Source organism: Lolium rigidum, chromosome 6 (genome assembly GCF_022539505.1).
Source record: "Lolium rigidum isolate FL_2022 chromosome 6, APGP_CSIRO_Lrig_0.1, whole genome shotgun sequence".
Lineage (NCBI taxonomy): Eukaryota > Viridiplantae > Streptophyta > Magnoliopsida > Poales > Poaceae > Lolium > Lolium rigidum.
The window spans coordinates 73060831-73078210 of record NC_061513.1 but is presented as its reverse complement, the minus strand read 5'-3'; positions in this window follow the sequence as shown (position 1 = coordinate 73078210).

Sequence of the window (17380 nt, the reverse complement as noted above, 5' to 3'; positions counted from 1 at the left end):
TAGCGGCACCAACGCCCTCCCCAAGGTAAACTATTTTTGCCCTTCCGAGTTTTTAACATTTGTCGACTACTATTTTGCTGACTTCCCTGGTATAACTTATTGTCGATATATCTTTTCACCTTGTAGAAACATCAAGTTTTATCTTCTCTTCCTCCCCTTCCTGAAGGCGGGGAAGTCGAGGAACGAGCCGTCGTCACCGACGATAACCAGGGCACTTCTCGCCCTGAGAGTGAAGTTGCGGGTTCTCACAAATCCGCGGCTTCCTCTGAAAGAGAAGTTGAATCTGAGGCCTCCGAGTCTACGCATTCTCTCCCTTCTGCTGCTTCCCCGAATAACAAGAGGAAAAGGGATGAGATCGCAGACTCTGGCACCTCCAAAGCGGGTAAATCTCCTGTCGAAGAGACATCACCCGAAGAGGAGGGGAAAGCCTTCAACCCTTACGACGATGCTCTTGTTAGCTCGTAAGTTCATGTCGCCTTTTGTATTTTTTCTATATTGTTTTTATGAGTATTCTCATACTATCTTTGATGCGCAGTGGCGACGAAGAAGAAGACCCCATTGTTAATGTGATTGCTCCCACAAGCACGTCACATACCTTGGTGCTTTCCGAGACTCGCCCTGCTACCGAAGAAATCTCGCCTCCTTGGCGGGATATAGGGAACCTGACTCCTCCCGACAGCCCCCGTTCCCCTTCGCTGAAGAGAGCGAGGGTTGAACTTGGCGGAGGGTCAAACCTCCTGACTGGGAGTTCGTCGACTCCTTCTATGGATGATGTAAAGATTCTTCCCTCATTTTTATTACTATCGAACATTTTCTTTTCTTGGCTTCCTTACCCCTGTTCTTTTTTTGGCCTCTGATGCAGGAATTTATTCGTCTTGGTACTCAATTTATTGGGTACCGTGACCATACAAATAGTTTGAAAGGTACACCTCTTATCTCTTCCTTGTTGAACAATTTTTCCTTTGCTACATTGTTGTAACTTTTGTCGCTGTCTTTTGCCAGAGGCTCTCACCATAGCTAATAAGCGCGCCGATGATCTTAGTCTCGAGCTGGCGAAGAGCGAAAAAGCTCGTGAGAAGGCTGAACTAGATGCCGCCTCAGTTTAGGGTCTTCGAAAAAGACTCCATGACGCTGAAAACGCCTTAAGTGAGCACACAACCCAACAGCTCGCTCGTGAAGGTGAAATCGCCGCTCGCTTGGAGTCGCAGAATCGACGCTTTGTCAGTAAGTACCAGTCACTTTCCTCGAGTTGTCTCTAGCATTAATTTTTGCGTATACTTGTTAGTAACCTGGAGTTTGCTTCAGCAGGGAAGAAGAGCCAAGAATATGAACTTGAAAAGCCCGATGATGACCGTCTCCTTGATGCCATTTCTCTCCTCGAAATTTATGGAGATGAAGTGCGCCAGAGCATTTCTGATGCCAGGGTGGCATTTTCGCGGATTTTCCCCTACTTCTTTCCGAAGACAGACGAGCCCAACACCTTTGCTGCGCTTACAAAGTGCTTCAACCCGAAGGAGGATCTTGGGCTAGCTCTTCGGCAAGAAAATCTGAAGATTGGCGTTGAAGGCACCATTGCTTTGGTTGCCGAGAGCCAACAAAGCGTCGACTCGGCGAAGGATGGTGACGTGAAGAAGATGGAGACAAAAAGGTGGCAGTCTTTGATTAAGGCTGCCAAGCCGAGCTCGAAGAAAATCCTCTCCTTCCTCGGCTACAAACCAACTCCTTCCCCTAGTTCTGCAAAGCCGGAGGTCAAGTAGACCATCTTGTCCCTGCTTTTTTCCTTTTTTCTTCCTCTTTTGTTACTGTCGTCGTAGTAGCTTTTGCGACAGCGTATCATTGGTTCACTAGGAACCCTCTATTTTGTAGTGTTGATGTAAATATCCACATGAATCAATGGAGTGCTATTTTGCCAAATTATTAATGTCGATATTTTCTTTCCAGTTGGTTTTTGACAACTATACCGTGGCTCCTTGTTCCTCAAATGCCTTGCCCGCTTCTTCTTTATCGAGGAGAGCTTCCGTTGAAATCTCAACGAGGATTCCTCGAGTGCTGATCCAGGACAAGACTTGAACGAACTGCGACAGCAGCTACAGGCGATGAAAAAACAAGCACTTATAATTATGGATCAATCTCGGAAGTCATGCGAAAAAGAAAAACTGGAGCTTCATCAAGCCCAGGAAGCCGTGGCTCTGAAGGAGGCCGCAGTCGCCGAAGCTGCACAGGCTACTGCTCGAGAGAATTATATGCTCGAGTTGATGACTGACGCGAGCCTAGATATGGCGGGTACGCTTCCTGTCTTCGAGGCTCTTCCCTTCTATTTTGCTTCTTGTTTCTTATCCATGTGCTTCCGTTGAATAGGCTCTTTTTTGGATACTGCTGCCGAAGACCAACGTGTGGAGGCAAGATCCGCTCATCTTATTAGGCTTGCCTAGGAGCATGGTTCCAGTTTTTGGGCCACGCCGGACCGTACCCGAGGAATCGTCAGATTTCAAGATCGCGCAGGTCAAGTTCGCGTCTACCTTGATTTCTGTGCGAGGACATTGGCCCTGGTTTACAACACCATGTTTTCTCGAAACACCCAACCGAAGACTCTTCCTGATTTGATGAACAAGTTCAGGGATGCTCCTCGGATCCATGAATTTGTGAAAGGCCAATTAACTGCGGGAGCCCGATTTTCTATCATCATGCTGCAAGTCGTCTATCCAAAATTGGATATGACTAAAATCGTTGAACTGTGCCATGCTAAACTGAAGAGACGAAGGAGGAATATCGAAAAGATCAACGAGATTGTCACGCCTGTAGCCGAAGAAATTATGGATGATTTGCTTCGGATGGATGCTGAGTTCTTCGTGAAGGGTAACTATGCTGAACATATGAGTGCCTCCGCTGATGATGAAAGGGTTAACATAGATGCCCTGATGGGTCATGAATAGTTATTTTTACTATCGACAATTTTTTTGTATAAAAGGACCCTGTATATTGTAAATGCTATCTTGTAAGACATTTTGTATGTTTTCTTTCCCTCTAGCCCCCGAGCGTTTGTCGGCAACTATACTCTTTTTATGTTGATTGGTTTGCGAGGTTTTTAGACCAAAGCAAAATAACTTTGAAATTTATATATTGTAAACTTGAGTATATATATTGTATTTTGCGGGTTGCAAGCCCCCGAGCCTGTCGAAGAAAGAGATGTATATCACCGATATGTTTACTATATTGCAGCACCGCGAGTCCGCCTCATTAAAAACCTTCCAGCCCCACTCGGTGCCCTGAAAGGAAAAGTGTGCGTCTGAAAACTCGCGGGCGTTTCAGTACATTATATGTTTACATAGAGGACTATATTTCGACTTAGGCGTTGCGTCACGTTCCACGGATTTGACTCATCGATCCCTGTCTTCTTGTCCTTTGTCCTGTATGCTCCTCCTTCAATTACTTCTGTGACGATGTATGGGCCTACCCATGGCGACTCAAGTTTTTCATGGTTGTTTTGCGTAAGCCGAAGAACCAGGTCGCCAACCTAAAAAGACCTTGGTCGCAAATGGCGACTGTGGTAGTTTTTCATATCTTGATGGTACTTGGTGACCCTTGATAATACCTCGTCCCGAGCTTCGTCGAGAGCATCAACTTCCAATGCCTTTCTCGAAGTTTCTTCATTGAATTCCGCCACTCTCGGGGAATTGTGTTCTATTTCTATCGGCAGCACTGCCTCAGCTCCGTGTACCAGGAAGAACGGAGTTTCTTGTGCTGCTGTGTTTGGTGTTGTTCGTATACTCCATAGCACGCTAGGCAACTCCTCTGGCCAGGTATGTCGAGCTTTTTCCAATGGTGTAAGCAGGCGCTTCTTGATGCCATTGCAGATAATGCCATTTGCTTTTTCGACTTGACCATTGGTTTGCGGGTGCGCCACCGAGGCGAATTGCAATTTGATGCCTACCTCTGCGCAGTATGCCTTGAACTCTTTGAATGTAAAGTTGCTGCCATTGTCTGTGACTATGCTATGAGGAACTCCAAACCGAAAAACAATGCTCTTGATTAATTTGATTGCTGATGCTACATCTGGTGAGTTTATCGGCTTCGCCCCAATCCACTTTGTGAACTTGTCGACAGCTACGAGCATATATTCGTATCCTCCTCTCCATGCCTTGTGTAATTTGCCCACCATATCAAGACCCCATTGAGCAAAGGGCCATGACAATGGTATTGGCATCAACTCTGCTGCCGGAGAATGAGGTTTCGCGGCAAATCTTTGACAGGCATCGCAGGTACGCACTATGTCTTTTGCATCTTCTATTGCTGTTAGCCAGTAGAATCTTGCTCTAAAAACCTTGGCTGCTATAGCTCGACTACTCGCGTGGTGTCCACACACTCCTTCGTGCACATCCTTTAACAGCAATCGACCTTCCTCGGGTGTGACACACCGCTGCAAGACTCCAGATATGCTCTTCTTATAAAGCTCGCCTTTAACCACGGTGAAGGCTTTGGATCGTCGAATAACTCGTCTTGCTTCTACTGGATCCTCGGGTATTTCTTTCCTTAAGATATACGAGATGTAAACCTGCATCCAGGGGATTTGCAATACCATCACCTCATGTGATTCTTCGTCATCCCCTGATATGCTTGCTTCCGATGCTGCCGGAGCCCCCGAGTCTTTCCCAACCTTGTCCTTCTTCTTTGCTTGTTTCTTTACCTTAGTCAACCTTTCATTTATTTTCTCCCAAAACACACCCGGTGGTATTGCCAAGCACTGTGATCCGATGTTTGCGAGAACATCAGCTTCATCGTTGCTAAGTCTACTGACATGATTCACTTCACATCCATCAAAGATCTTCTCGAGTTCATTGTACACCTCTTTGTATGCTATCATACTATCATTGACTGCGTCACACTGATTCATCACTTGTTGAGCCACCATTTGGGAGTCGCCGAAGATTTTTAATCGGGTTGCGCCACAAGCTTTCACCATCTTCATCCCATGTATCAGTGCTTCGTACTCTACTTCATTGTTTGATGCATTGGAGAACGTCATCCGCAGCACATACTTCATTTTGTCTCCTTGAGATGAGACCAATATCACACCTGCTCCAACTCCTTCTAACCTTTTGGACCCGTCAAAATTCATAGTACAAGTTCTCGACAAATCTGGGGGTCCCGTATTTTGCAGCTCCATCCACTCTGCGACGAAGTCTGGCAAGATCTGCGACTTTATTGCTTTTCTTTTTTCATATGTGATATCCCGAGGGGAAAGCTCTATTCCCCAAAGGGAGACACGACCCGTAGCTTCAGGGTTATTCAATATATTGGACAAAGGCGCCTCATTGACCACTATGATCGGATGTGCCGAAAAATAGTGACGCAATTTTCTTGCGGTTGTGAATACTCCATATGCTAACTTTTGGTACTGCGGGTACCTTTGTTTTGAAGGCGATAAATCTTCACTGATGAAGTATACCGGTCACTGGACTCCATGGAGTTTTCCTTCTTCTTCTCGCTCCACCACAAGTACTGTGCTGACCCTGACCACCTGAGGTGTGGCCGCGATATATAATAGGAGAGGTTCCTTTTCCTTGGGCGCCACCAATATTGGTGGTGTCGAAATTGTGCGTTTGAGATCTTCAAAAGCTCTGTCTGCTTCTTCGTTCCACTCGAACTTTTCTCCCTGTTTGATCAAAGCATAGAACGACAGCGCCTTTTCTCCCAACCTGGCGACGAATCTGCTCAAAGCTGTGACTCGACCGGTTAACTGTTGTATTTCTTTGAGCTTTGTTGGCTTCCTCATTGTCACGATGGCCTGGATTTTCTCTGGGTTGGCCTCGATCCCTCTTGCTGACACCAAAAAACCGAGAAGTTCTCCCGCAGGAACGCCAAAAGAGCACTTCGTCGGGTTCAGCTTGAGGCAGAACTTGTCGAGATTGTCGAAAGTTTCTTTGAGATCGTCGATCAAGGTTGACCCTTTCTTTGTCGTTATCACGACATCGTCGATGTATACTTGAACATTTTTGCCAATCTGAGTGGCGAGGCACTTCTGCATCATCCGTTGATATGTTGCTCCCGCGTTTTTCAACCCGAAAGGCATTGTTCTATAGCAAAACACGCCATATGGTGTTATAAAAGCTGTTTTGACCTCATCTTCTTCTTTTTTAAACGGATCTGGTTGTAACCAGAATACACGTCCAGGAAGAAATGACATTCACAACCTGCCGTAGAGTCGATAATTTGATCGATCCTTGGGAGGGGAAAGTGATCCTTTGGACAATGTTTATTGAGACACGTGAAGTCGACGCACATGCGAAGGACTTCTGTGTTTTTCTTCGGGACCAGCACTGGGTTAGCTACCCAAGTGGCCTCTGTGTGCAACTCTTTGATGAACCCAGCTTCTCTCAGTCGATTTATTTCTGATAGCATAGCTTTGCGGTTTGGTTCCGAAAAATGTCGCAAAGGTTGTCTGATGGGCCTAGCCAATGGATCCAAGTTTAGCGTGTGCTCGGCAAGTTCCCTGGGTACTCCTGGCATGTCTGCTGGACACCATGCGAAGATTTCCCAGCGCTCACGGAGGAACTCGACAAGCGCGTTTTCCTATGCGAGGTCCATGTTTGTTGCGATAGCTGTCGTTTTCTTGGGATCCGCCGGGTGAATCTCTACTTCCTTTGAATTTTTGGTTGTGTCAAAGGTTGGCTCCTTTAGCGGCCTCCCTGCATCCGGTAACACATCATAATCAGTTGTGAGCCTTGACGCCATGTACTCTTCCTGCATCCCGAAAGTTTCTGACAACCGATGAAAATCTTTGTCGCATTTATCCGCTAGTGCCAAACTGCCCTTCACCGTAATTGGGCCTCTGGGTCTAGGGAGTCTCCATAACAAGTATGTGTAATGTGGAACTGCCAAAAACCTGGCATACGCGGGTCGTCCCAGTAGAGCATGGTACTGTGATGGGAAATCCACGACTTCAAACTCCAACCTTTCTATCCTGTAATTTTCTCGAGTTCCAAACTGAACGTCGAGATTGATCTTCCCTAGCGGATAACTCAGCTTGTCTGGTGTGATGCCATGGAAACGTGTGTCGGTTGGTTTTAAATTCGCCAACGATATGTTCATCTTCCTCAATGTATCTGCGTACATGAGGTTTAAACTGCTGCCTCCATCTATGAATACTCGCGAGATGTCAAACCCTGCGATAACCGCTGGTAAGATCAAAGCTGATTGCCCTGGTCGAGGGACTTGCTGCGGGTGGTCTACAATGGTGAAACCAATATTGTTATCACCAGAATTTGACCGAGTCAGAGGTGGGCCGCGATCAAGATGGATTTGAAGAATATACATAGAAGAAATACATGAATCGGCCTTGTATACCAAGTTTGGGCTAAATTGCCCGTGTATCTGTATCATAGTAGGATACGTGTCGTTTAGAAGTTAGAGTTTTACCCGTGCACGGTTAGGTGCACGCCTGAATTAGAAAGTCCCCCGGACTATAAATATGTATCTAGGGTTTATGAAATAAACAACAACCAACGTTCAACACAAACCAATCTCGGCGCATCGCCAACTCCCCGTCTCGAGGGTTTCTTCCGGTAAGCACCATGCTGCCTAGATCGCATCTTGCGATCTAGGCAGCACACGTTTATTCGTCGTCCATGCGTTGCTCGTGCTGAAGCCTTTTTGATGGCGAGCAACGTAGTTATCATAGGTGTCTTAGGGTTAGCATTGTTCTTCGTATCATATGCTATCGTCGTGCAACCCTTAGGCATCTAGCCGCCCTTACGCCTGTCACGGGTGTAAGGGCGGCACCCTGCTTGATCTTTGTTTAGTAGATCCGATCCGTTACGGTTGCTCCTTGTTCTTCAAGGATTAGTTTAATATCTGCAATAGTTAGGCCTTACAAAGGGTTGGAGGATCCAGCGGCGTGTAGGGTGTAGTTTGCTAGCCCTAGACATGACGTTCCGAGGATCAACCTCGTGTTGGTTTTTAGGCCCTGTCTAGGATCGGCTAACGATCACCGTACGCGAGCGCGAGGCCCAATCACGAGTAGGATGTTCCGATTATGCGGTGAAAACCCCAGATCGTAGTAGGTCGCTTCAGCCTTTATCTTGATCAAGCAGGACCACCATCCGATCGTACACCTCGTACGTATCATGGGTGGATCGGCTCTCTGAGCCGATTCACAGGACAACCTGAGAGCCGATCGAGGCTCGTATTTAACGTTTACGTGTATGCCATGCAGGAAACTAAGCGAGGCATCACCCCACACCTTCCTGACCAGGTATAGGTCAGGTGGCACGCCCTTGCACCAGCATCGAACGCGTGCGTGCCGGAGGCTTTGCGGGCCGTCGCTCGGAGGGACCAGGGCCAGCCGCAGTCCTGGGAGATTCCCGGCTCTACGGTGTTGCCCGTCGCTGCCCGCCGGTGGGTTTCTGACCGCAACACATTCTGGCACGCCCGGTGGGACAATCTTCGGCATCCACCGCATCGCCATCTACAACAGAGATGGCGGAAGACACTCCGGTCAAGTACGAGGATCTGACTGAGGAGCTCAAGAAGAAGCATGACGAGATCAAAGCAGTCCTCGAAGCCGACCTCATCGGCTCTTTCCACAGAACCCGCTCCCATGGCATCGGGTGGAAGGGGTTCTCACCTGAAGGCGCGCTCGATGGAGTGGACCTGTCCTCCCCGTCAGAAGAACGCACCGTGTCGCCGCGTCGAGAGATCAACTTCATGGTGGCTCATTCGCTGCACCGCCACTCGAGAGCGTGTCGCTCGCGCGTGATCCAGAAATCATGAGCCATCGCATTCTCCGTCGAGACCAGCTCTAGGGACTTACCAAGGAGAGATGCCACTCCAGTCCCGTCCGCCGCTGCCGTTCGCGTTGGCAGCACCCGAAGTGCCGAATTCATCGGCATACGTCGTCTACAAGATTGGTGGTGACCCTAGTGACTACCAATTCTTACATGAGGCGCCCAAGGAGATTCCCCACGGATACACGTGCGCATACGTGCCGACTGCAGAATCGGGCACTCTCAAACCAGGCCGCAACAGCGAGGGACTTCGGGACAGACAGGAGGGACGTCGGGAGCAGATCTTGAGAAGCGTACGTGGCTAGCTAAGTACGCCACTCCGACAAACCTCCGCAGCTCAGCTCCCGCGGTTGGCTCGGAGTTGGAAAAGCAAGCATGGCTGGCTAAGTATGCCACCCCGGCGAACCTTCGTAGTTCGACGCCTACAGCCATCACCGCGGATCAGATTTGTACGATTCTGAAAGACCAGTTCGGCATGATGCCGAAAAGGAGGACAATCGGCTATACCAAGCCGTACCCCAACGAGTACGAATTGATCCCGCTACCACCCAAATATCGGCTCCCGGACTTCACAAAGTTTAGTGGATTAGATGGTTCCAGCTCCATCGAGCATGTGAGCCGATATTTGGCACAGCTGGGTACGATCTCAGCGTCAGACGAGCTGCGTGTGAGGTTCTTCGCGCAGTCCCTCACAGGATCGGCTTTCGGTTGGTACACATCGCTGCCACCAAACTCAATCCGGACTTGGAAGCAGTTGGAAGAGCAGTTCCACATACAGTATCACTCAGAGGCTTCCGAGGCTGGCATTGCCGATCTAGCACAAGTGCGACGAAGCGCGGGGAAACAGGTGGCGGAATACGTTCGGCGCTTCAGGACCGTTAGGAACCGATGCTATTCGGTCCATGTAAGTGAAAAAGAAGCGATCGAGTTGGCGGTGGTGGGTCTCTCATCATCGATCAAGGACGTGGCCTCCCAAGCGAGACTACCCTTCACCGGCGCACATGGTGCGAAGCTGTCGGCATATGAACAGCGCCACCCGGATGTTTACCGGGATAAATTCAAGCGCGCGGTGGTCCTGGTTGAGGCGGACGAAGATGAAGGTGCTTGCGGGAGATCAAGAGGTAGCAAGTGGCTGAATGGACTCGGGGGCAAGCCCCGTGTCCCGTAAGTGGGTTAAGCCACAAGGTCCTCCAAAAGGATTTGACTTCGACGTGACCAAAGCCGAGCAGATTTTCGACCTCTTACTCAAGGAGAAGCGACTAAAGTTACCCGAAGGCCACAAGATCCCCATGGTGCAAGAGTTGAACGGAAAGCCATACCGCAAATGGCATAACACGTTCACCCACGCCACCAACGACTCGCAGGGTGTGGCGTCAACAGGTCCAAATGGCGATAGAACAAGGGCGGTTAATTTTCAGCCAGTACGCCATGAAGGTCGACACACACCCCTTCCCCGCCGTTAACATGGTGGAGTATACTTACCATGGAGGGTGCCAGCAAGATTTTTCGTGCAATATCAACATGGTAGGACCTGTGCACCACTCTGGTAAGGACGGAGATGAGGGCAGCTGCTCTCATAGCAAGGACACAGAGGAAGCCGCTCCACGCATCGGCTCCGCCACGATGGCAAGCGCTACATCACAGAGGGAGAAGTAAGGAACGCAAGATATCAGCGACCTCTCTCTGATCACCTCCTCAACAAGTATGTGGGTCAATACGACCAACGCCGGCGATACAACGACGATGATGAAAAAGATCGTCTGGCTAGGGACGACAGGAGACGTCGTCGGCATGATCGCGACGAGGAGCGATACGAGCGCCACGCTAAGGAAAAGTCGAGGGAGCAAGACGACATGGATAGGCACTGGGACTGCCCCTTCTTCAGACACTGCTGGGTTTCAGGAATGAGCCGATTGCCTACAATCGGCAACTGCCCAGAATGTAAACAAAAGAAGAAGGATGCGGCTAACGTGTCCGTGTTCAAGCGTCTAGGGCCTCTCCCGCCTCGGAACAAGCATGCTGAGTCCGCTCGGGTGGAAGATCTCGAGGAACTAGAGGACGATGATGAAGAAGAAGACAAGTATCATCGGCCAAGGTGGTGCCCCGATGGGCTCGGCCGTTCCCAAAAGCGAAGGGTTCGGCGTCTATGTGGGTTGGAGGAAGCCGAAAGGTTGTACCGCACACGTTGAGGAAGGCGCGGCCTGATCCGGCCGCTAAAATTCAGCAAACCCCGGACGAAGAAGGTCGGCCACAAAGGAAAGAGTGGCGCCTCGGACAAAAGAAAGCCGATGATGAGACATCGGCTGGCACAAACATGGTGTGCATCCTCCCAACGGAGTTTAGTGCTCCGAGATTAAACGAAGCACCCGTGGCACAACTTGATCTGCGGCCCACGGCCGGTCATCTTTGAGAAGCCACGAGAGAGAAGCTACGAGCATCCGAAGGCCCCGTACTTGCGAGGTTACATCAATGGGCAGCCTGTCAACAAGATGTTGGTGGACACCGGAGCGGCAGTTAACATTATGCCATACTCCATGCTACGTCGGTTGGGACGCTCCAACTCGGATCTGATCAAGACCAACGTGACACTGAGCGATTTCAACGGCCAAGCATCTGACGCACAAGGTGTTCTGAACGTGGATCTGACCGTAGGAAGGAAAACTGTCCCTACGACGTTCTTTATTGTCGACAAGCAAGAGCTCCTATGTCTGTCCTACTAGGGAGAGATTGGATCCACGCCAATCTGTTGCATCCCATCCACGATGCACCAATGCCTAATACGAGTGGGATGGAGATGAAGTAGAAGTCGTCCACGCGGATGATTCAGCCGAGATTTCGACGGCCGGCATGAACGTTTGGGAGACATCGGGCCAAGAGCCACTCTCAGGCATCAATTTGGACGACTGCGAGCGCATCGACGTGACAAAGAACGGGGTTAGGCTGGTTTTATCCACCGGCCTGACCGTGTAACAAAAGCAACATCGATGGACAAACATGGCGACGCCGATCCAGGTGATCGGCCCCAAGGATCTATGGAGGAACATTGCAAAACCTTCATCGAGCAAGCAACATGGAGGCCGATTCCAGCAATTGGCCAAAATTATCCTCACCATACATTCTGCCTGGGTTTAGCATTTGATCCAACAGGGAATACCTGAAGAGCCGATACCATCAAATCCCTTGAAAGAATCAGCTCGGGGGGCACCTAGGTGGATAAAACATGAGGATAGGAAGTAGAAGTGTCTTTCAAATGCCCAGCAGCCCAAGATATTCTTTGATGATGGGTATTGAAGTATGGGGGCCGATACATAAATCGGCCGTAAAAAATTGAAATTTTTTTAAGCACAGCCGATGCGCAGACATCGACTTAAGGATAGAAAGCCGATGCATGACCATTGACTCAAGAGGTACAACTGTTATAAGCAGAGGCTCAATGGCGCAGAAGTGGACCGGAAAAGCTCGGGGGCAGCTCACCCCGAAGGTTCTCTCGCTCGGGGAGCCGATTTTGTTGAAATCGGCTGGTTCTGCATTGTAACTTGGAAGCCGATGGTGACACATTTGGCTGATTCATTACTGTTCTCGTCTTGGATGGGGCTTGGGGGGCAACTCGCCCAAAAGGTTCTTGGCTCTGGGGAGCCGATTTGGTTGGAATCGGTTGGCTCTACATCGCAACTGTTCTGAGGAGTGGTGCTTTTGTTTACAGAGATATCAGTTTTAGCATCCAAGCTGATTCCGCAACAGTTCCAGGGCGCCCGCTCAAGACCAAATCGCCGACCTGTCGCAATTAGTCGTGCCAAGTGCTATCGTCATCGGCCGGAGCTGGCTAACTTGGAAGGACGACTGAATTGGCCTGTCTCGCAGATTATCGTGAGAAGCTAATGCGTTGCCACCGGACATTGAGCATTGGTTAGGCTAACAATCGACAAAGTCAGATGAGGAAAAATCGGCTAAATCAGCATAAAGGACATCGGCAAAATCAAAGGAAGTTTTTTCATTGATAATAAGATTTCTTACAAAGAGGAGCCGATTGTTCAACAAAAGGAACAGATTACTACAGCTAATCCTGTGCTAGTAGATCCCTACTCTAAGGGCTGTTGCTGTCTTCGCCGTCGCTGGGGTAGCCGTCGTCATTGCTGCTGTCGGCGAGTTCCTCATTGCTGCTACTGTAACCTTCAGTGGAGGCTTCTTCCTCGTCATCGTCATCATCCTCATCTGACCAAGCCCAGCCACGGATGCGCTTTGGCGGCGGTTCGTCGGAGGAGGTGTCGTCCTCCTGTTCCTTCTTCGTGTCGGAGGAGATGTCTTCGTCTTCGTCATCCTCTTCTTCTTTGGTGATGGAGGTGAATTTACCCCGGAAGGGAGGGTCGTCGTTGTCGCTCTCCGCCTCCAGTGCTCCGTCGATCAGGAATCGGAGGTCATCCTCCCCGTCAGTTAGGGGCATGGCCCCATCGGACCAGACGAGGTCCTCGCCCTCTGGCACGAAATCGAAGTCCCACTCCCGCTTGTCCCAATGCTTGGGAGCGCACCGGTTGTACGCCTCCATCTGGTTGTGCTCTGGAATCGACTCGCTTGAGGAGGAGGATTGGAGGGAAACGGAAGAGGAGGAAGAGGACGACATGGCTATGAAAGGAGAGGGTTTTTTGGCTGACGGCTAGTCCGGGAGCGAAGGATGAAGAGGTGAACTGCTCGATGATATAAATAAAAGGGGATGGAAAAGAGATTTATTGCTCGAGCGAGTTTCCGAGGAGGTGGACCCAAAGTTGTCAAATCGTGCGGAGAAGTTGAGAAGGCAAATCATCATGAAGAATACTCGCGACGGTTCCGACCTCGCCACGACATGACCCTTCGAAGGAAAAGCAGAGTGGTTTTGAAATTATCATTACCAAAACCAGGGGGCATGTGTTATCACCAGAATTTGACCGAGTCAGAGGTGGGCCGCGATCAAGATGGATTTGAAGAATATACATAGAAGAAATACATGAATCGGCCTTGTATACCAAGTTTGGGCTAAATTGCCCGTGTATCTGTATCATAGTAGGATACGTGTCGTTTAGAAGTTAGAGTTTTACCCGTGCACGGTTAGGTGCACGCCTGAATTAGAAAGTCCCCGGACTATAAATATGTATCTAGGGTTTATGAAATAAACAACAACCAACGTTCAACACAAACCAATCTCGGCGCATCGCCAACTCCCCGTCTCGAGGGTTTCTTCCGGGTAAGCACCATGCTGCCTAGATCGCATCTTGCGATCTAGGCAGCACACGTTTATTCGTCGTCCATGCGTTGCTCGTGCTGAAGCCTTTTTGATGGCGAGCAACGTAGTTATCATAGGTGTCTTAGGGTTAGCATTGTTCTTCGTATCATATGCTATCGTCGTGCAACCCTTAGGCATCTAGCCGCCCTTACGCCTGTCACGGGTGTAAGGGCGGCACCCCGCTTGATCATTGTTTAGTAGATCCGATCCGTTATGGTTGCTCCTTGTTCTTCAAGGATTAGTTTAATATCTGCATTGTTAGGCCTTACAAAGGGTTGGAGGATCCAGCGGTGTGTAGGGTGTAGTTTGCTAGCCCTAGACAGGACGTTCCGAGGATCAACCTCGTGTTGGTTTTTAGGCCCTATCTAGGATCGGCTTACGATCACCGTACGCGAGCGCGAGGCCCAATCACGAGTAGGATGTTCCGATTATGCGGTGAAAACCCTAAATCGTAGTAGGTCGCTTCAGCTTTCTCTTGATCAAGCAGGACCACCATCTGATCGTACAGCTCGTACGCATCATGGGTGGATCGGCTCTTTGAGCCGATTCACAGGACAACCTGAGAGCCGATCGAGGCTCGTATTTAACGTTTACGTGTATGCCATGCAGGAAACTAAGCGAGGCATCATCCAACACCTTCCTGACCAGGTATAGGTCAGGTGGCACGCCCTTGCGACAGCATAGAACGCGTGCGTGCCGGAGGCTTTGCGGGCCGTCGCTCGGAGGGACCAGGGCCAGCCGCAGTCCTGGGAGATTCCCGGCTCTACGGTGTTGCCCGTCGCTGCCCGCCGGTGGGTTTCTGACCGCAACAAATATCCTGTCCCGACCAATTCAAGTACTCAATTGTTGGTGGAGGCATTTTCTCTGCCATAAAGACCTGTCGCGAAATTACTTTTTGAGCTCTATTTGATGGCCTGGCCTTCTGAATCATCGACACCGCGCCGTTGGTGTCAATATAAGGAGGCGGTTGTGGTGCTGCCGCTATTTGTAAATGATTTCGATTTGCATCCGTAATTGCGGGTGGAGGTGGAAGGTGGATCTCACTACTTGGCCCCTGGGGGTTTCTTTGTGCTGCCTGCGCGTTAGCGTGCCCTGCATATCTGTTCAATGCTTGGAAAGTCCGACAATCCTTCTGTAGATGTCCCGACTGTCTCTTCCCATTATTGTCGAGATAAAAATGCATTTGACATGGTCCGTTCATCATATCTTCGGGAGATATATATGGCCTCTAGAACCTTGGACCATTATTTTGTCTATTGGGACGGGAGCCGTCCTTGTAGTCGCTGCGCTGCTCGCCGCTTTTTTGATAATCATCGCGATTGTTTCCTCCACTATTTCCTCGAAATCCAGCCAATATTTGCCCGGGAGCATCATAATCTGAGAACTGTCGAGGAAATCGTCGTCTATTTTGAAAGTTTCGGCTGCGGTCTTCCTCAGGCGATCTGTGCCGTTTGTTGTGAACAGCGTCTTCTCCATGCGCCCACCTATTCGCTATTTCCATGTGTGCTGCTATTGTCTTTGGGTTGGTTCTTCCCAATTCCTCGACGAAGTCCCATCTTCGAATACCAGCAACGAATGCATCTATCGCTCTCTCGTCAGATATATTTTCTGCCGAGTGTTTGATGATGTTCCACCTCTGGATATACGTTCTCATTGACTCGTCGTATTTCTGCCTGCAAGCCCTGAATTGCTCCAATGATGCAGGTTTCTTGCACGTGGATAGAAAATTCTTTACGAATATATCCTCGAAACTTTCCCAGCTGTCGATAGACCCGGGAGACAACTTCTTTATCCACGATCGTGCGGCACCACTCAAGTGTACTTGAATGCTCTGCATGGCTGTTGCTCTAGTTCCACCCACTAACTTTACCTTCTCGAGATAATCAATTAGCCAATCCTCATGATCTTGTGATCCATCGATTTTTTTGTAATTATCGGGTAGCTTAAACCCTGATGGAACTCGAGTTCTGCGGACTCGTCTCGTAAAGCACGGGAGTCCGCACATATCTTCTTCATCAACCTCTGGTGAGTGCCGACGTTCCCTTCTTTCCTATCGCGCTCTGTCCACTCTAGCTTGCGTTGTTGTGTCTCTTTCCCCACTTGTTCTCACAGGATCTTGCACCGCTGCAGTAGGTCGTGGACTATTTTGCCTTGCAGATCCTTCGGGAGGCGTGTTTGCGAACGCTGTTCCCATGGCTCCAACTCCTGCCATGGCCATGTTATACAACGCTTCTCTTGGATCTCCGGGAGGTGGCCTGGATGCTAGGATGAAAGTTTGTGTCGCCATGTATCCAGCTTCTGGTGTTTTGGGAATAATATTCCCCCTCGTGTCAATCGACATAAAGGACATGTCGAGGTTTTGTACTAAATTCTCCCCGTCAGCCTCAGGTATATTTTGCAGCCGAGATCTTGCTCTATTTCGAGCTGCTCTGTGACTATCTCCCGAAGTACCTGATTGTCGGCTCAACTCCGCCCTTCGCTCGCTTGACGCGGAAGCCGCGGCTTGCCTCCTATCCGGCTCAATTTTCTGTTTTTCGAGCTCCGCCTGGCACGGGCGAGTCTATATTGATATGCTTGTAACTCTTCAGCTGTCGCCGTTACAGTCATTGGCTCTGTGCCATCAATAGCTCTTGCAACTCTATCCCACACTGCCTGCGGAAATTGCACCATCTCTCGTGTTCCAGGTCCAACATATTTGGTTCCCAAACCTCGCTTAAGATCCGCGGGATCGACGTACGGATTTCCCGCGTTATCGAAGTTCTCTGATGTCTCCTCCTGTGGGCGGCTTGTATCTTCAATTGCATAGATTTGATGGTATTGTGAACTTTGATCTTTGTCGGGATTGGTGACACCGTCATATAGATCGGTGAAGACCTCTCCAACAATGGTGGATCTGTCGATGAAGTTGAAGCTGTCGATGCTGTCCGAGTCGCTGCTTATATCGGAGTCCGTAGACGACTCGAAGGACATGTCGCCGAAGATCTTGGCGATCTTTCCGCTTGCCGTAGTTTTGATGAAGCGTGGCGGCGAAACCTCCTCATCGCATGTCTCGAACGATGACGATGAATCCGAAAAATCGGAATCGACCGCCGACAATCCCGACGAAATCGGAACCTCGAGACGATACGATCCTTCTTTCTCGACGCAGAAGTGGAACCTTCCGAACGTCATCTCCATAGGCTCCTCAGATACACATATGCATCCAAACGGGAGGGCGGGTGAGGAACAAAATCGACTAGATCAGTTTCGATTCGTTTACCTCTATCCATCGCGTTGCTTGCTACCGAAGAAGTTGACGATCTTGAACGTTCCATCGAGATCAGCTCCTTGTCGCCTCTAGTCC